The sequence below is a fragment of the Zootoca vivipara genome, chromosome 5, assembly GCF_965207765.1.
Source record: "Zootoca vivipara chromosome 5, rZooViv2.hap1.1, whole genome shotgun sequence".
NCBI classification, from domain to species: domain Eukaryota; kingdom Metazoa; phylum Chordata; class Lepidosauria; order Squamata; family Lacertidae; genus Zootoca; species Zootoca vivipara.
In genome coordinates, this window is record NC_142588.1 from 80170298 (window position 1) to 80191371 (window position 21074).

Consider the following 21074-nt stretch of genomic DNA (forward strand, 5'->3'; position numbering starts at 1 on the left):
TTCTGAGATTGGCCCAGGAATGGCAGCTAGTGCAAAATGCAGCAGCCCGACAGCTCATTGAGGCAGACTATTCATCATGTTACACCGCTGCTGAAAGAATCACACCAGCTGCCAATAAGCTGCCAGGCTAAATCCGAGGTGCAGGTACGAGCATGCAAAGCCTTGTGGAGCTTGGAACCAGGGTACCTTTGCCAGCCAGCCAGCCAGCTCTTACCTATGTGTTTCAATGTTTATGTAGTAATAAACCACCTTGTGATATTTTATATGAAAGTGCCATTGATAAGGCAGTACCTCGGGTTACAAACGCTTTGGGTTACAAATGCTTCAGCTTACAGACTCCGCTAACCTGGAAGTAGTACCTCGGGTTAAAAACTTTACCTCAGGATGAGAACAGAAATCGTGCTGCCGCAGTGTGGCAGCAATGGGAGGCCCCGTTAGCTAAAGTGGTACCTCAGGTTAAGAACAGTTTCAGGTTAAGAACAGACCTCAGGAACGAATTAAGTTCTTAACCAGAGGTACCACTGTATTTATAAATAAAAACATCAATGAATAGCACCTCACACCTTATATCATAGCTGCCAAGTACCCCGTTTTTCCCGGGAAACCCCCGTATTTTCTTACTGTTTCCCGCTGGTCTCCCGAATGGATTTATATCCCGTAAATCCCCTGGAAAGCAGCTCCTGCCCGCGGCCATGTTTTTGGTGCTGCTCTGCCCATGTATGGGCACTGGTGCGTAGAAGCGACTTCCGGTGCCAATCTGCCCAATTCCAAAATGGCCACAGCACCAGAAGCCGCTTCAACACATGTCCGGAAGTGTTTAGAAACGACTTCTGGCGCCGCTCTGCCCATTTCCAAAATGGCCACAGCGCCAGAAGTCGCTTCTGTACATGTCTGGAAGTGCATAGAAGTGACTTCCGGAGCTGCGCCATTGCTGGTCCCAGATTTTTCAATCCGAAACTTGGCAGCTATGCCTTATATATCCAACCCACCACAACACTTTTGAGGAGAGGGTGACCTTGGGCTAGTCACACTTCTCTGAGGTCTCTCAGCCTCACTCACCTCACAGAGTGTTTGTTGTGGGGGAGGAAGGGAAAGGAGAATGTTAGCTGCTTTGAGACTCCTTAAGGGGAGTGAAAGGCGGGATATCAAGTCCAAACTCCTCCTCCTCCTCCTCCTCCTCTTCTTCTTTCTTCTTCTTCTTCTTCTTCTTCTTCTTCTTCTTCTTCTTCTTCTTCTTCTTCTTCTTCTTCTTCTTCTTCTTCCCACCCCATCAGCAGATCTGTATTCATACGTGCAGAGGTTACAGATACTTGGAAAGTGTAGGATTTGTGAGAAATATATCTGCTGCTTTTTCATTGCTTTTTTGGAATAAATGATGCTTTTATTAATTGCTTTTTTATAAAGATCAAAAGGCATCCAAAGCAGCTGTTTTTCAGAATAATAGCGTGTGTAGATTTTTGACAAGAGTTGCAGTTCCTGAGAATGCTGTAACTAATGATATAACCACAAACTGCTCCAGGATGACGGATACACATATCTAGCAAAACTCGTGGTTAAAATGCTCGTAAGTCATATAGGTTGTGGTTGGGACCCAGACACAAAGCCTGGTTGTACATGTGGTACTGGAATAACTGGTGGTAAAAATGTGGTTTGCCCTTTTAGCTTCATAAGATATGAAACTCGCTTATGCTTGCATTTGGAACAAATGGTGATTAACACGTGTAACTAGAACAATCTGTGGTTAGATAAGGCTATACTGCTTACATCAATAGATAAATGTTGGGAGGCTTTGACCAAATACAGTAAGGGCAATAAGGAATGGGTGTTGGGGTTCTGGGAAATGAGTATAATCAGGTCATCTGATAGGCTGTAACCTCTGTGCCGCCCTCCAACCAACTGGAGGACAGGGAAGGGATTTTGCACTCAGGGGAAAGCTAAAGGCTCCTAGGACTTTAGGCCTTAGGAACCAGTGTTTTATATCTCACAGAGAGAAACCATACCTTCCAAAAAAAATTCTTGCAGGACCTTGGTGGCCATTTTGGATGCCACATTCTCCTGCGCTTTTGCACTGTGCTCTCCTTCTCCCCTACCAGCACTCTTTTTTTGGGGGGGGGACAAGAACAAGGCATGGGTCACGTGACTCGCCGGGGAGCACATCCAGGAAGGTGTGCATCCCAGAAAACGTGTGCCCTGGTTTTCCATCAGAAAATGTTGGATGGTATGACATTCTTTTTTCCCATCTTAGCTTCATGGGAAGTAATGGGCCAGCTCAACACATTTGCCTGCCTCAAATGAAGATCAAGAAGAAATTCCTCTCCTCAATTCCACCTGCAGAACTTGAACAGACTGCCATTTGATTCTTACTTCAACAGTGATGGTGGGACAACTTCCTCCCTCGTGCCCAAGGGTAGCATGCTAGTTTAAAGGGTGCAGAGCAGGACATCTTAGGAGACTCTGGGCCAGGCTTCCTCAGCCTCGGCCCTCCAGATGTTTTGAGACTACAATTCCCATCACCCCTGACCACTGGTCCTGCTTACTAGGGATCATGGGAGTCATACACCAAAAACATCTGGGGGGCTAAGGTTGAGGAAGCCTGCTCTAGCCCCCAGAAACTGCTTCCCAAGTTTCATTCTGCCTATTGACAGAACCAGACTCAAATCTTAGGAGGCTGACATTCTGAACTACTCTTAAAATAGCACTTGTTCGGGAAAGAGAATTCCAGCAGGCCAACCAGTGTGTGTGTGTGTGTGTGTGTTTAGAAACTGTGCTGCTTGACAGGTTCGTGAGACACTGAAAATTAACAGGTCCCACTTGACGAAAAACAGTACTTTTTCATACAGCGCATTGTTAAACTATGGAATTCAATCCCACAGGATGTAGTGATGGCTGCAATTAGGATGGCTTTAAAAGGGATGTAAAATGGATCTAGTATTAGAAGCAGTAGACCTTTGAATGCCAGGAGCAGGAAATCAGATTGGGAGACTGCTGTTGTGCTTGCGTCTTCTTTATTGGCTTTTCAGAGGCAACTGGTTGCTCAGTGCTGAACTGCATGGGCCTTTGGTGTGAGATCTAGCAGGACTCCTTTTATATTCCACAGAAAGCACTGATTATTTTGCAAAGTGTACCATCAAAAAAAGTGCCTGCAATCTACATTTAAAGAAAACGCCTGATGGTTATTATTATTTATAATAGATTATTGTACAGTGGTACCTCTACTTACGAATTTAATGCGTTCCGAATGCACATTCGTAAGTCGAAAAAAAATGTAAGTCGAATCCCATAGGAACACATTGGGCAAATGAATTCGTAAGTAGAAGCAACCCTATCTAAAAATTGATAAGTAGAAAAAATCCTATCTAAACCACATCCATGATGGTATTGTTTTCTGAACATTGGCAGTATAGTGGCGGTGAGAAGACGCAAAAGAATGAGAAAAACTATATGCAGTGGGGAGAGGGAGAACAAAGAACTTCTGTGCACAGCCCACAGGGTGGAATTTGCCACCACAAGACATCTTTTAAAAAATGACTGGGTTGTTGACCATAGCAATTGGCTGTGGTGGTTGGCTCTGGAAGTGTGGGTCTCAGGGGCATACTGGGGGAAGAACCTCTCCCTCTGGGGTAATTCCTGGGCTATTAATTAGGATCCTGACCTGGATTTTGGTATTATCATAACTGATCACCTCCCCCCCCCCAATTTCTCTTACCTGGCAGCACTCATCCAGTTCAAAGCTGTCTACCTCCTAAAGACCTAGATGTGCCAATGGAATCTTTGTTGTTTGAACCTAACTCATGGCTAATTCAGTCAGTGATGTGCGGTCCCTTGTCTTTACTACAAAGAAGCAAACCTTGAGACCGCTACGCGAGACAGCTCTCCACATAGCTGCCAAGTTATCCCTTTTTTTAAGGGATTTTCCTTTATGCTGAATAGGCTTCCTCGCGAGAAAAGGGAAAACTTGGCAGCTATGGCTCTCCAGAAGGTGACAGCCAGGAATATGGGTGCATTGCAAATACTTCAGCCAACTGGTGGCTGTAGCCAATTTATATTCCAACCAGCAGATGGCAGCAAAGAGATTCAGCCAATCAGAAGTATAGGCAAGATCCCAGCTACCAGCTCACAAACCTCCCCCCTTTAGCAAGTGATTGCCACAAGGCAGGATGCACTCACATATTAGTGATTTCAACTAATTGGAGCATAGGAGACTTTGTTGAAGAGTTGCACAAATGCCTGCTTCATGCACTCAACTCAACAGTAGATCAGCTGTCAGAGACCTAGTTGCAATTCAGACTAAAAGCAAGCAATCAACCTCTTCATTCCATGGAGAAAAGAATTCATTTCCAGTGTTTATCTCCCTTGCGGGGCAGATTTGCACCTCTGAGCATTCAGCGCTGCTAGTGATTTCTTATTTAATGGGGGTGGTAAGGAGAGTGGGGGGTGGTAAGGGGAGTGGGGGGTGGGAGGCACAGATGTCCCAAGCTGGTAAGCATATTGCAGCAGTTTCGATTCGGTGTTGCAACTCCTACCAACATGGTAAGTGGACTTCTTCACAGCAATGCATCTTGGGTGACTTCCCTTTTTCTCTATCATCTTATGATTCTCTGTGATGCTACATTAACACATGTGTTAATATCCTTCATATACATTTGGTTTACCATATGGAGATCTAGAAGCCTGGAGCCACAGTTTCTACAAATTGATATGCAAATATCTACATACACACAGAGAGAGAAATTCCTTCCAGCAGCATCTTAGAGACCAGCTAAGTCTGTCATTGGTATGAGCTTTTGTGTGCATGCACACTTCTTCAGATACCATGCACACGAAAGCTCATAACAATGACAAACTTAGTTGGTCTCTAAGGTGCTGCTGGAAGGAATTTTTTTATTTTGTTTCGACTACGTCAGACCAACACGGCTACCTACCTGTAAAACACACACACACACACACACACAGAGAGAGAGAGAGAGAGAGAGAGAGAGAGAGAGAGAGAGAGAGATTTTTTTCTTCACCAAAACCACCCTACACTCACATTGATCACAATGCTGGAGAAATATAACTTTCCTATTACAACTACAATATATGCCTGGCCACTTACTTTAGCTACCTTTTCTCTAAACCATCCTCTGTGGCATTCTCCATCTTGCTTTCCTGAACTGTGAGTTCCCAAACTCCTTTCTGTTCAGTCCCTTCTTTCTTTGTCACCATTGTACTTTCCCTCAAGCTGATTAACATTCCTTTGGGAGTCATTTCTCACTCCATTGCCTTGACTTACGAGGAGTACATGTGAAAAGGATCTGGGGGTCTTGGTGGACTACAAGCTTAACATGAGTCAACAGTGTGATGCAGCAGCAGCAGGGAGAAGAAGAAGAAGAAGAAGAAGAAGAAGAAGAAGAAGAAGAAGAAGAAGAAGAAGAAGAAGAAGAAGAAGAAGAAGAAGAAGAAGAAGAAGAAGAAGCTAATTCTATTCTAGGCTGCATCAGTGTCCACATCAAGGGAAGTAATAGTACCACTCTATTCTGCCTTAGTCAGACCACACTTGGAATACTGTGTCCAAATTCTGGGCATCACAATTTAAGAAGGATGTTGACAAGCTGGAATGTGTGCAGAGGAGGGCAACCAAGATGATCAAGGGTCTGGGAACTAAGCCTTATGAGGAACGCTTGCAGGAGCTGGGTATGTTTAGCCTGGAAAAGAGGAGAATAGGAGGAGATATGATAACCACCTTCAAATATCTTAAGGGCTGTCACATGGAGGAGGGAGCATGCTTGTTTTCTCCTGCTCTGGAGAGTAGGACTCAAACCAATGGCTTCAAGTTGCAAGAAAGGAGATTCCAACTAAACATTCAGGGGAAAAAACTTTCCGACAGTAAGAGCTGTTCAGCAGTGGAACAGACTCTCATAAGAAGTGATGGACTCTCAGTTTTTAAACAGAGGTTGGATGGCCATCTGTCATGGATGCTTTAGCTGAGATTCCTGCATTGCAGGGGTTGGACTAGATGACCCTTGGGGGTACCTTCCAACTCTAAGATTCTATGATTCTATGATGCTATGACTTGGGCCTCTTTGCTTCTAGAGCAGCCTTCTTAAAAGTTGGGTCTACAAATGATATTAGGATTACATCCCTCATCAACTCTGACTATTGGCTAAACTGGCAGGGGATAATGGGAACTGTGTTCCAATATCTGAGGATGCCAGAGTCTGCTGTAGGGTACCTGTCCCCCTGCTACCCAACAGGTTCCATGCACCATGCATTCTGAAACCTCTTCTCAATCCCCAGTTTTAACACGAGGCTTTAATCCCAGCCAAACTGACAACATTCCCTTCCCTCTTAGAAGTGCCACTGCTGCTTTTTAGTTGCCTGAGCAGCTGAACATTCCATGCCATCACAGCAGCTCAGTCAATCAGTGTCAGGAAGCTTCACTGATACAACCACAACAGAAGCATGATAATGCAAGATAATATGCAATAGTGGTGCGACCACAAACTGGAACCACCTATATGATGACTTATAAAAAGTGAAGTCCCTCTCCAAAGGTCTCTAATATCAGTTGTCAGATTGTCACAATCCAATATATTTGAAATGATAGGTTTATTGTGCAGAAAAGTTCCCTCTCGGATACACACTGACTTCAAGGGGTGGGTGGGGGGAGAGAATGTGCTATAGGTGCTATGTGAATCGTCCCCTCTGATTTCCTCAAGTTACTAAATGATGTCACTTGAAATAACAGAATTAGAATAAGCTTCACTCCAGAATGAATAAAATGGGAATCTGACACCCTCACTCTTTATGAATGCTCAGTTTCATTTGAAGTCACTTTTGCTGTCATTGGGGCCCATTGATGTGCGATTTGATATAATGAGCTCTCTCTCTAGATTTCTTTTTTAAATTCAGAGCATTTCTCCACTTCAGCTAGTCATTTATCATCTCATCAAATGATGTGAAGGATTCCCTGTGCAATTTCATCATGCCTTATACCTAATTCACAAAAAAAAAGTCTATTCGGGGTTTTCATACCTATAAGCCTAAAATAAAAGGCAAATGACAGAAATATTTCATTTTGCAATTTCAGATTTTATTCATGATGCTAGTTTGCATTGATGAGACTCCAGGGTTTATGATTTGTGGGAAAAGTAGAAGATTGAGCTCACCAACCTCTCTGCTGCCATCTCATTCTTGCCTAGCCCATTTCCATCCATCTGTCTTGTCCATTTAATGTAAGTTCTGTGAATAAAAGGCTGCACCACTACAATGCAATGCTTCCACTCCTTGGAACTAAAGAAATGTTTGATTTCAGTTCCTTTCACCTGAATGGGAAATTATGACTTGATACCATCTAGTCCAGCATTCTGGTCCCATAGAGGCCAAACAGATGCCTATAAGAAGTCCTCATGCAGGACATGAGGGTGAAAGCTTTCTCCCACTTATTTTGTCTAGCAACTGGTAATCTAAGGTAAAGGTAAAAGACCCCTGACAGTTAAGTCCAGTTGCAGACAACTCTGGGGTTGTGGTGCTCATCTCGCTTTACTGGCCGAGGGACCCGGCATTTGTCCACAGACAGTTTTTCCAGGTCATGTGGCCAGCATGACTAAGCCATTTCTGGCAAAACCAGAGCAGCGCATGGAAACGGCATTTACCTTCCTGTCGGAGTGGTACCTATTTATCTACTTGCACTTTGACATGCTTTTGAACTGCTAGGTTGGCAGGAGCTGGGACCGAGCAACGGGAGCTCACCCCATCACGGGGATTTGAACCGCCAACCTTCTGATTGGCAAGCCCAAGAGACCACAGCGCCACCCGTGTCCCCATAATCTAAGGTAGACTGGTGCGAAACTGTTGCCTGGTAAAACTTAAACCCTAAGAAGCTATGCCCCATATCCTGAGATGCCATCAAAACTCAAAATTAGGTGGCTCATATGCCAGAACTATCAGGTTCATAAATGGCTGAATGTGCACCAAGTCCAGTTATCTGTCTAACAGATCTTAAAATTATCATAATTCAAAACAGTCAAACTCACTGTAAGACCAGGACACAGGAAAACAATTTCTCGGAGAAGGAAGCTTTATGATGCGTGGCATCAAAATGTATGCCATGAGTCTATCGCACTGCAAATCACACATTGCCAGGATGAACTAACTTATTTGGTTGCTTGTTACTGTATTATACTTCACCTTTCCTCCCCAAAGAGCCCCACCACCACCACCAAATTGTATATGGTTACAAGATCTGGGAAAAACACAGAACTTTCATCCAAGTTTTTAATGTAGGATTTGATTAGCTAAGTACAGTTTCTGATGGGGTAAATTCACATTCATTGATAAAAGGGTTATCACAGCACTGAGTTTTGCCCAAAGTGACATTTTGAGATGAATTTGCTCTGCTGACCAACCAGTCCGATAATGTTGAAGAGGAGCAACAAGGTTTTCAATAACATTAGGAAACTTTGTGACCTAGTTTAAGACATCTTGAAGGGTTTCACCTAGAGCTCTTTTTAAAAGATCACTTTGGACAAACAATGCATTTGAGAAGAGGAACAAGATTTCTCAAAGAAGTACCAGATGTTAATACGTCCTGGGGGAGTTTTCCAAGTTACATTCAAGTCTGCTTTTTGTTTCCTATGACTAGCACAATAAAACAGAGCCAAATAAGCACATTTATGTAAATGTTTTTAATGTGTGTGATTCATACAGTCTGACACCAGGTGGACTTTTTAGCAAAGAATCAGAGTTACCCTAGTAGAGGTTTTTCTCTGTCTGTACATTGCCTTGACCTATTACTCTTGCTTTCCTAGTTACAGGTAGGTAGCCGTGTTGGTCTGAGTCGAAACAAAATAAAAAAATTCCTTCAGTAGCACCTTAAAGACCAACTTAGTTTTTATTTTGGTATGAGCTTTCGTGTGCATCCACACTTCGTCAGATACACTGAAACAGAAGTAGCTGTTTCAGTGTATCTGACGAAGTGTGCATGCACACGAAAGCTCATACCAAAATAAAAACTTAGTCGGTCTTTAAGGTGCTACTGAAGGAATTTTTTTTATCTTGCTTTCCTGTTATTGTATGAGTAGCCCTAAAGTGAGTTAAACCAACCACTGTACTACTCAAACTTAATGTTATCAGTTCAGGTCATTCACTTTTAACCCAGCCTTTTCCAGCTTGGTGCTATCCAGATGTTTAAATCTACATTTCCCATTGCCCCTGATGGCTGGCAATAATGTCCGGGGCTGATGGGAGTTGGAGTCCAAAATATCTGGATGGCACCAGGTTGGAGAAGACTGCTTTAACCACTGGCAAATATAGTTGTTTGCCAGGAGGAATTTGCAAACAACTGGTGGAGAAATCATGTCTCAGTAAGTTCAAACCCAGTATGCTGAACCTGCTGAATAAGCATACAAATGGCAGAAGAACCAAAATCTAGGTACCCATTGGCATCCAAGCCCACTGCCCCCCTAAAACCCTTGGCCAGCTGACTGGCAAAGGTCAGAAGAAACTAGCTCTGAATCTAGCTCTGAATATATTTCTAATTGATTCCTAGAATATCATTTTGAATCAGGGTTCCGTCCTCCCCCCCCCCCCCTGCTTCTTAACATCTATATGAAGCCGCTGGGAGAGATCATCAGGGGGTTTGGGCTGGGTGTTCATCAGTATGCGGATGACACCCAACTCTAACTCTCTTTTAAATCAGAACCAGTGAAGGCGGTGAAGGTCCTGTGTGAGTGCCTGGAGGCCGTTGGAGGATGGATGGCGGCTAACAGATTGAGGTTGAATCCTCAAAAGAAAAACAAACTGCAATCCCGATAAAGGATATTAAAAGCAAACATTATGCCATCCTCTGATCCCTTGAGAAATGTCTGTGATCCAGTTGGCTCTCATCCTGGCATCCAGAAACTTTAGAAGCCCTTGAGCATCTCAATTTTCTGATGCCTAGACATGCTAAATAAAGTTCGGACCTCTCCATTGACATTCCTACTAGGTGACAGCAATCTTAGCTATAAATTCCTTGGGACACTCAATTCAAAATGACATTTAGAGCAGGAAATGAAGTGGCATCAAGTTGCACATTGAGTGTAGTTGCCTAGGTATGATTTAGCTCTAGTCTGTCCTCTTGTAGGGCAGTCCAACTGTGAAGTTACCAGTGCATGAACCACATGTTAGAGCTGATGCAAGTTGAATCCCCGATCTGAACTGCTTTAGTGAATAGTCTTAAAATAGTTACAAAGAAATGTTACAAAATGCAAAGTAACACATTGCTCTTAAACAGCAAGAAATGTACACCCCTCTTCTTTAGGGAGAGAGATCACCAATGCAACCTATCATCACCACTGAACTTAATCATTACTGCTAATGCTGTTGCGTGCCGAGGTACCGAGATATCCCCCCAATAACTCACACATCACAGAATATTTAAGTTTGAGGTTTTTGGCATTAATTTTGGTCACAACTTTATTTAAATACAACTGAATGTGAGTGGTTGCTTAGACATTGGTTCTTGCCATCTGTCCCCCGCCTGGGACAGATTTGACTCCCACTAGCCTAGTAGGGGAGCCAGTAGGTAAGCACCCTTCCGGGAGAGATCAAAGCAGGGGCCCACGCCCTTGACCTCATCCCTCCGATGCTCCCCGAGGCTCATGCGCGGTCCTGGTCCCTAACAGGGATAAACAGACAAACATGTAGAGCCCCAGGTCTCCTTTAACGGAATACCCCTAAAAGCAGCAGCAACCATGAGGGGAAGGCCCAGCCAAAATCTGTACCCCTCCACCAATTAATTTGAACCAATGCCTAACCGCCAACCTTACAAGTTGTGACTTATTGCAGCGTAGTAGGCAAAAACCACCTGGCACAAGCCAATCAGCCAAGTGGCAAAATTCCTACCAGGCCCCTGATCCAAAACAGGCGACCCCATGAGAGGCGCAGCAAGGTCAAGCGAGAACACCTAAAATTAGAGGCGGGCGGGAGATTCGTTGTGAGGAGCCAAAGTGGAACTGAAAGCTGCTCACTAAGCATATATAGGGTAAAGCTGTTCATCAATCATTTGCTACATGCAATTTTCCCCAGCAACAGCACACCCGCCAATCACACATGTGGTCATCCAAACTGACCCACCTCTCCAACCCTGGGATGTCTTGTTAACCCTTCCGCAACCCATGTTCTCCTCTATGGGGAGAACCTGCTTTGTAGCATCCAATATTATCCTACCACGGAAGTATCCCAGTTAGAAAAATGAGCGTGTTGGTCACTATTCATTTATTATTTGATGCAAACAGCAAAAGTGGGGAAAAGCTGCTTGCTCAACCTATTTAAATGCAGAACCTGTCAATCAATCATTTGCTACATGCTAAATTCCCCAGCAACAGCTCAACCCACCAATCAACCATGTGGCCATCCAAACTGACCCGCCTCTCCAACCCTGGGATATCTTGTTAACCCTTCCACAACCCATGTTCTACTTTAAGGGTAGAACCTGCTTTGGCAAAGGTGCATTGATGTGGGGCACCCATTTCTGACTGAAGGCCCCCTCCATGGTGTAAGGGTAGGGCACATCTGTGTATCCTCTGTGTAAAGAGGCAGGGCTGAGAGTCTGATCACACAGCATTTTCCCCTACACTTCAAATATGTACAATATATTGATGGCAGCAGAGGTAGTTTTAGGGTAATGTGGCTGGTTTAGTTGCACTGGGTGCCATGGTGAAGTGGACACCAAAACAATACTGTAGAACAGAGCACGAGAATGTGGTTCCAAATTTTAGCATCACACAGGGCACCACTGAAATATGACAACCCAAAGTCCACCACTGATGGCAGAAGTTGTACACAGTTGCATTGACCCGAGAACCCAAGCCCTCTTTTTAAACAATGCTCCATTATACCCAGAAATTAAAGAATGCATTGTTCTGATGCCCTCTGTAATGAGTGGCCTCGTTAGAAGCAAACAATTTGCAATAATTCCCAAGGCCAAATGAGTCATTCTCCAATCACATTTATTTCAGGCCAATTCATTAGTCATGGTTAGCCAAGATAAGGAAGAAGGGTAGTTTTATAAGCAGCTACATTGCCTAAGACAGAAATTAACAGGTCTAGGAATTACGCAGAGCAGTTTGAGGCTATTGCCAATTGTTTGTTATGGCAGATGATGGAAGAATGTACAACATCCAGCAGAGAAGACACCTGTTTGTATGTCCTGATAAAATAAAATAAAAATATCTATAGCAGGGAAATGACTAGCACCTGGAGCAATGAATACCAGATCGTGGTTTGAGAATGCCCATAACAAAGTGCTCTCTTGTGTGTGTTCTCTTATATTAGTAGACCCCCTATTCATGGGCTTAACTAGCAGTGGCAATGACTGGCAAGAGTAGTATGAGTTGCTGTGTAAAATTTCACACAATGACCTGGGCCAATGTTACACCACAGGCTTACCTCCCCCCACCCCCCAATATTCTATTCAATTTGGAACCCCTGGTACTGAGACATAAAGCAAAACTTTCTCTACTGTGGCACCCTGGGTGTAGAAATCCTCCCAGAGATTTGATTGTCCTCTGCATTACTGTTTGGTGTCAGGCCAATGGTGCAGAGTTTTTATACAAGCTGTTGAACTGTTTGCAATTTCTCATTCTTAATTTAATTCTGTCTGCCTCTCTCACTATATTGATGTTCTATCTATATTGTTATATGGTTTTTATACATACAGTTGTACCTTGGAAGTCAAACAGCTTAGTTCCCGAATGTTTTGGCTCCTGAACATCACAAACCCAGAAGTGACTGTTTTGGTTTGCAAACTACTTTTTGGAAGCCGAACACCTGACGGGGCTTCCGCAGCTTCTGATTGGCTGCAGGAGCTTCCTGCAGCCAATCAGAAGCCACACTTTGTGTTGTTGTTGTTGTTGTTGTTGTTGTTGTTATTGAACATTTTGGAAGTCGAACGGACTTCCGGAATGGATTCCATTTGACTTCCAAATGTATTTTACATTTCATATGCAGAAGGTCCCAGGATCAATCCTTGGCTTCTCCAGGAAGAGCCTGGATTTCCCTTCCCTGAAATACTGAAAAGTCATTGCCAGTCTATGTGGACAATATTGCGCTAGATGGACTTTTGGACTGACTTGGTGTTAGGCAATTTCCCATGTTGCTATGTAACCCCCCCCCCCATGAATTTTAAATAGGAAGCTGCCATTTGTTGTTTAGTCATTTAGTCGTGTCCGACTCTTCGTGACCCCATGGACCAGAGCATGCCAGGCACTCCTGTCTTCCACTGCCTCCCGCAGCTTGGTCAAACTCATGTTCGTAGCTTCGAGAACACTGTCCAACCATCTCGTCCTCTGTCATCCCCTTCTCCTAGTGCCCTCAATCTTTCTCAACATCAGGGTCTTTTCCAGGGAGTCTTCTCTTCTCACGAGGTGGCCAAAGTGTTGGAGCCTCAGCTTCAGGACCTGTCCTTTCAGTGAGCACTCAGGGCTGATTTCCTTAAGAATGGATAGGTTTGATTTTCTTGCAATCCATGGGACTCTCAAGAGTCTCCTCCAGCACCATAATTCAAAAGCATCAATTCTTTGGCGATCAGCCTTCTTTATGGCCCAGTTCTCACTTCCATACATCACTACTGGGAAAACCATAGCTTTAACTAAGCTGCCATATGGAACATCAAACCATTGTCTCATCTAACTCAGTATTGTCTGGCAGCAGCTTTCCAGAATTTCAGGTCTCTTCCACCTTTATTTGGGGATGCTATTGATTGAACCTGGGGCCTTCTGCATGCAAAGCAGATGCTTGACAGGCATATGTCAAGAATACTTTGATGGTGTTTTCTGCTTGACAGGAGGTTGGACAGGATGGCCCTTGTGGTCTCTTCCAACTCTATTATTCTATGATTCTATGCTCTACCACTGAGCCATGGTGGCCTTACCTTCAAGCCTTGGGTGAAAGGGTAGTATACAAATTAAATCGACAATTTTAAAAAATTATGCTAATATAGAATAACACGAGGGAAAAGCAGAAGTCCTTTGTTGGACGAGCATACAGTTGAAAAAAAAGGGAAGACAATGAACGCAGGGCAGAGGAAGAAAATATAGAAAGAGCCAATAAAAGAGAGAAAGGAGGAGAGAGGAGTCATGACAAAGGGCAAGAAGGGGTTGATGTGAGAAGATGCAGTTCCAGCAATGAGGGTTGCAGTCAGGACTTCAAACCTGTAGGTGGTCAGTCAACTAAGCCAGTTTGACAAGAAAGGTCAGTGCGTAGGTGAACGGCAAAAAGCACTCTGCGTCAAACTGTGGCAATTCTTTGAGGTTATCTGAAATTACTGTGATGAGAAAGAGAGGAGTGGGGTGGTGCATATTAATAAAACTCTATAAGCACTTGAGGTTCCTCAGTGAGGAGAGATTTAAGTCTATGCTTAAGGCTACCATGCTAAACACACTTTCTAGGGAGTAAGTCCCACTGAGCACAGAAAGACCTGCTTTTGGATGAAAACGTGTTTATGCTGCTGCTGCTGCTGCTGCTGCTGCTGCTGCTGCTGCTGCTGCTGCTGCTGCTGCTGCTGCTGCTGCTGCAAATCTCCCATGGAAGCCAATGGGATTTGAAAGTTTTAAACTTATACTCTTTTTATCAAGGAAACCTCTAGGATATCCCCCCCCCCAACTTTTTTCTTGAAATAAAATAAAATGTCTCTGGGCCAAACTAGGTGCTATGCTGCAGATAAGACTATAAGAAGTCGAGCATATGGGAATCTCACAAGCAGAAGCTGAATGCAAGAGTGGTCTCCATACTTACAATTCCCAGCCACTGGGTAGATAAGTGTGCTGTGGGGGTGATTTGGATTGGCAGATAGTGGACCGAGGAGACGGGACTTATCCCTTTCTCCCTCCACCCTTTCACGAATAAGAACTAGTAGGAAAATATTTTTTTATATGCCTGTTGTCTTTGTCCATGGAGTTTTCTTGGCAGGGATACTGGAGTGGCTTGCTAGTTCCTTCTCCAGGTGGATCACGTTTAGTCAGAACTCTCCACTATGACCTGTCCATCTTGGGTGGCCCTGCATGGCATAGCTCATAGCTTCTCTGAGTTATTCATAGCTCATAGCTTCTCTGAGTTATTCAAGCCCCTTCGCCACGACAAGGCATTGATCCACGTGCCTGGTGTGCTATGGTCCATGGGGTCACGAAGAGTCGGACAATACTAAACGACTAAACAACAACAACAGGAAAATATTATGGGTATCTTGCCTACAATTGCAAAGACCAGCTTAGGAACTGAGGGTATTTTCATCAGGGAAACAATTAATACCTCATCCCTGTATCCCGTGGTCCCTATTAAGACCACCAGCTCTGCATCTGCATTTACCAAATAAAGCCAGGGTGTTGTAGTGTAGCCCTCCAATATTGTTGGACTCCCATTTCTATCAACACCAGCCAGCATGTCTAGTGGTCAGGGGCAATGGGAGCTGAAAACTAGCTACATCTGGAGGACCACCAGCCTGCCCCCTCCCTTGTTTTAAGGTGCCAGCGATCAAATCTAGTTTGGTACACCATTCTACATTGGCTCTCTTTAACTTTCTTCCTCTTCTTCCTACTCATCTACCTGGTTGTGAGAAGCTGGCAGGCTTTGTGCTTGTCCAATCCATTACTCTGGTGTCACCAACATCCCCTTTGATGACTGCCTCACAGCAGCCTAGAACTTTCACGAACGAAGAGAGGAAGGTCATCTAAAGGAGCTGAACAATTTGCAGATGCCCGCCCTCCTCCCAGTATCAACAGTCTGGTTCCCAAACTTATTTTGTCAAACAACAGCAGGTTCAAATATGCTTAATTATGAGAGTCTCTGACAGCTTGTCAGTGTGCAAGCCAGAACTTTATAGAATTGTTAAACATTCATCTCCAGTTACGGTGGTTCCCCCCCCCCCTCGTTGAAAACACAAATTTATTGAAACAGCTAAGTGGTTTTTGTTACCATTCCTCAGTATTAATTAGGTGTGGATAGCCATCCTGTTATGATAAGAAAGCCAGTAAATTCCAAGTAAAATGAAGAAAATATTATTTGTAGCAAAATCCAACACCTCTCATTTTCTAGTGTCCCTTCCCCTTTAAATACTCACCATTGTAACTGATCTGAACAATACTGATCGTATTATTATTTTTGTGATAGTGGCAATATATGCTGTGCTGTTTTTATTGTACCTTATCTGTATACTCTCTCTCTCTCTCTGTGTGTGTTCTTTTAACTCTACCGTATCAATATTATTTTTTTATTTTTTATGTTTTAAACTGTTCTTCTTTTTATTTGTAAGCTGCCTTGAGTCTCTGTCATTTTATTATAAAATAATAAAATGACAGAGCCATGTTCAAATATATGAAAGGATGTCATATGGAGGAGGGAGAAATATTGTTTTCTGCTGCTCCAGAGAAGTGGACATGGAGCAATTGATTCAAACTTCAAGAAAGAAGATTCCACCTAAACATTAGGAAGAACTTCCTGACAGTAAGAGCTGTTCGGCAGTGGAATTTGCTACCAAGGAGTGTGGTGGAGTCTCCTTCTTTGGAGGTCTTTAAGCAGAGGCTCGACAGGTATATGTCAAGAATGCTTTGGTGGTGTTTCCTGCTTGGCAGGGGGTTGGACTGGATGGCCCTTGTGGTCTCTTCCAACTCTTCTATGATTCTATGATTCTAAGAAAATTCTAAGGGAATTTCAAAAGTCAGCTTCCTCTGGGCCCCATCCACAACACACCCAGAGAGTGAAAGCAAGGTATATAGCAGGCATGTCCAACAGGTAGATCATGATCTACTGGTAGATCACTGGATGTCTGCAGTAGATCACTGGTAGATCATTGGCTCCCCCCCCCAAAGAAGCTGAACAACTGTGGCTCCCCTAAGAAAAGCTCAACATTTTACCTCCTCCCTGAAAAAACTCAACAACTTTGACCTGAACCCCCAAAAGGGGGGTAGATCACTGCCAGTTTTTAACTCTGTGAGTAGATCGCAGTCTCTTGGGAGTTGGCCACCCCTGGTATATAGAGTCTTTTGCTACTCGTCCTTAGTCCTGTTACTGCTCCCTTGCTTGGGGAGGACAAGTAGCAACAAGGCACACCAGGCAGTGATGTCAGTGGGCCTTGGGATAGGACAGGTGCCTTGACAGGTGCTATTTGGTCAGGGGGCTATCATTCCGATTTTTTAAACTCCAATGACTAAGCGAATCCAAAGCTTAGATAGGCTAAAAGTAGGTCTCTTCACGATGGTCTTTAATAACTCAATGAAAGCCTTTTGGGTGCCTTCACAACAGCAAGCAATGTGAAGATGTCTTAAAATATAAAAGGAGGAATATTTCAAATACTCAGGTCCCAATTAGAGCCTGCAAAGTATTTGTTCCCTAGAATGGAAAGAAAGAAAGAAAGATGGTATTCTGTCAGTTTGTCTAAATGAAGCATTTCCCAAAAGGCCTAGCAATGGTATTTTTGTGAGTTCCCTTCACTTACTTCTTTGCAGCTTTCATTTCATCCGATTTGTCTATCTTTTTGTCAGGGTTTTTTTTTTTTTTTAAACTTCACTCATGTCTGGAAAACGGTACTGAATAAAGATAATGAATAAAGTAATGGAAAAGCCATAACCTAGCAACTTCTAGTGTTGGTTGACAAGCATTTCCTTCCATGATAAATAAAGCTTTGGCTTGCAAGGGTTTAGCGGAGCATACCGCTGACTGTGATTGATCGTACCGGTTAGTGTCACTCATTTACTTCCAAAGGCTTTCTGAAGAACACCAAAAGTCAAGAAGAAAAATGCGGATAAAAATGTAGTTTTAAATAAATAAAAAAGTAACAAAGTTGTCATTGTGAATTTAAACTTAAAATAGATCACATGAGGAAACCACAGACAGAAATAGCCTCGTTCCAAGAAAACATGCCTTGATTAATATTCATATAAGTAACTGCAGAGAAGTTGTACAATCAAAAGTTGTACAGTGGTACTTCGGGTTAATTCTTTCTGGAGGTCCGTTCTTAACTTGAAACTGTTCTTAACCCGAGGTACTATTTCTGGGTTAGCAGAGTCTGTAACCTGAAGCGTCTGTAACCCAAGGTGCCACTGTATTGAGATACTGAGAAACCTTTACAATGGACAAAATAGCTTTATCAGCCCAAAATCATCCCACCACTATGACTGCATACAGGGCTAGTCCAACAGAATTGCTGCCTGAGGCGGAACAACAAATGTCACCCCCCAACACACATTCTAAATCAAGATGGCGCAGTAACTGAGACTAGCCATGATATTTTGCCATCTCAGACAGGAAACCGCCACAGGCTACTCTCTGTGGGGATATAGTTACAACAAAAATATATACGTTAATAAGTCAATATTGTCTCATGGATATTCTGACCCTGTGGAACTCTCCTGACAGCCCTTACGTTTTCAACCAATCAAGAGTAAGTCGTTATTTTGTCCCTCCCTTTTTGCTTTTTGGGGAGCCCCCGTTGCTACCCTCCGAGGCTTAGCTGTCTCCCGAGACTCACTACAAGTTAAATCTCTGACCAATAGCGCATATGGGAATGCTGGTGATGGGGCTTGGCCAGTGTTTCTTGAGTTGAAAATGAGTGTGTTGCTCACCTATCTCATCTAGGAAATGTTGAGTATGTTGATTTCCTAATGGTTGGGTAGAGGAAGTACCTGGTGGCATTGAAAAGGATTTCCTTGTCTTTAACATGGCCCAAGTTGAACACATTAAATGCTGTTCCAAACAGGAGGCACTTGACTGCTTACAAATATGTATCATTGTCCTAGGTTCTGGTTGGAGACTCTGCAGCAAATGAGGTAGCACATCTTGAGGATAGGGTGAGCTAGCCTGTCTTGACTCAACTAACCTCTCAATCTGCAGAGTGGGGTTGTCTGAACCTCTTAATGTCACAGTGGGAACAAGAAGCACGAGGGACTCAGGTTTTCTTCCCCCTCCAACATCAGAAACAGAACCTTTGCATCTCTCAAATTTGGAAAGGAAAGTAGGAATGGCCAGCACCTTGGGTAGCATTCACAGAGGATTAGACAAATTCATGCAAGATAAATCTATCCTTAGCCAGTAGTGTAGCTTGGGTTGTCAGCGCCTGGGGATGCACGGAGGGTGGGGTTGGAAAAAAGGGAAACAGGCGGAGTGTACATGCACCTAACTGCATTCAGGTCACCCAGGAAATCACAGCCACAGAGATAAGAAAAGTACAGTAGAGTCTTGAGATGTCATTTCCTGGTTTTCACGGAGAAGTCATTTTCAATGTAGCCCCATGACAGAAGCACACAGCTGTATTGAGGCAGCACCAAGTGCTGAAATTTTGAGTCCCTAGCAACGTTGTGCTTGGGACACCCCTAAAATGCAATATGCTACTGTACTTTGTCCTGTCTCTACCATCAGCAGTGAAATGCTTTTGAATACCAGTTGCTGGGAATTGCAAAATTGCAGAGTGTTGTTGCACTCAAATCCTGCTTTTGTAAGCTTCTCATGGGCATCTGGTTGACCACTATGAGAACAGGAACCTAGTAGACAGGCCTCTTATGTTCTCATGTAAATGGGGGGGGGAATAAGAAATTGATCTTCCCTCAAACTACTCTGTAAGACAGCTATTTCTCAGTCATGCAGATTCTGGGACAGTCAGAATCTGTGGAACTTGAAACCCTCCGTCCAAATACATTTCCATCTAATGAACTCCAGTTCCATTGACTAAAGGCTAAAGTGACTAATGGAGCAACAGAAACTGGCTATTGGCAAGGCTTTGACGCCCACTCATTGGAATCTTATTTACAGCTTAGAGGTATTTGCTTTCTTCTGCCCTTTAGGGAATGTAATGTCTGAGCTGCAGGAAATCACGTAATTATTGAAAAACCAAGACTCCTGAAGCATACCTAAAGGCCACAAAATAAAAATTAAAAAATTGCACCCTCCAAAGCATGAGAAACACTGAGACAGCTGCAGATCAAGAATGTGTCACATGATATCACTTCCTATCAGCTCTTCATTCATAACCACTTTCCAGGCAGTATTTTTTTCACTGTAATAAAATAAATTCATCAATGAGGCTGATGTCTTATGCTCACCCTGGGAGCACGTCCTATTAAACAGACTGGGTCCTCCAAAAAAAAGCTGTATAGGATTGCACATCTTAAGTGGGGAAGGGCCAGTTATCAATGCATAGAACTTCTGAATTCATCAGGTAATTGCTTTGCTTATATTATAATACAGAAAGGTGATGCAAAATGTCAGAATTAGCAGTATTTGTTTATATCCCAAACTTCTTCCAAGGAATTCTCCCCCCTCTCATTTATCAAACGCATAAAAACTTTTTGTGGTGGTCAAGGGACACAGAGTGAGCTTCATGACTTTGATTTGAACTTGGGTCTGCCCATTCCTAGGCCAACACCATAACCTAACTTCCCACTACCTGGTGGTCTCTAGATGCTTTCAGGCTGCAAATCCCATCTGCAAATCCCCAGTTACTGGGGCCAATGGTCAGGGATTTAACAGAATGAATATAAAAAGAGCCCAGCTGAATCAGAACAAATGCCTATTAGATTCAGCTTCTTGTTTTTCCACAATAGCCAACCAGTTGTATGTATAGGAGGAGCCCACAGCCAGGGCATAAGCATAGTAGCTGCCTCTGGTCCTGGAAGCTGTTCACAGCCTTCATGACTAGGGATGGGGGAGACATTTGATTCAATTCACACTTGTCTGCAAAACTACCTACTTCATAAGAACTAAAACACGGCCTTTGAAATTTTCACTTCATATTTTGCAATGCTATTTTCCAGCTAAGCAATGTGTACCAAAGAAAAGAAAAAGAAAAAAAGAGAAAGATTATAGTAGAGCAAAGGGAGCATGGCTTGGATTTATGGCCTACTTGAAATGAGGCTGCACTTTAAATTTTAATACTGTATTTTAATCTGTATTTTAACTAATTGTTTTTATGTTTTATTGTGGTTCTGTTGGTGTCAGCCACTTATGGCCTACTTGAAATGAGGCTGCACTTTAAATTTTAATACTGTATTTTAATCTGTATTTTAATTAATTGTTTTTATGTTTTATTGTGGTTCTGTTGGTGTCAGCCGCCCTGAGCCCAGTTT

General features: G+C 43.3%; 1 protein-coding gene across 2 annotated transcripts in view; it reads right to left on the minus strand.

Annotated features, from left to right (window-relative positions):
- The window catches only part of BCHE (butyrylcholinesterase), a 50487-nt gene that overhangs the window by 14662 nt on the left and 14751 nt on the right, over window positions 1-21074 (minus strand). The gene's annotated exons all lie outside the window — the stretch shown is intronic.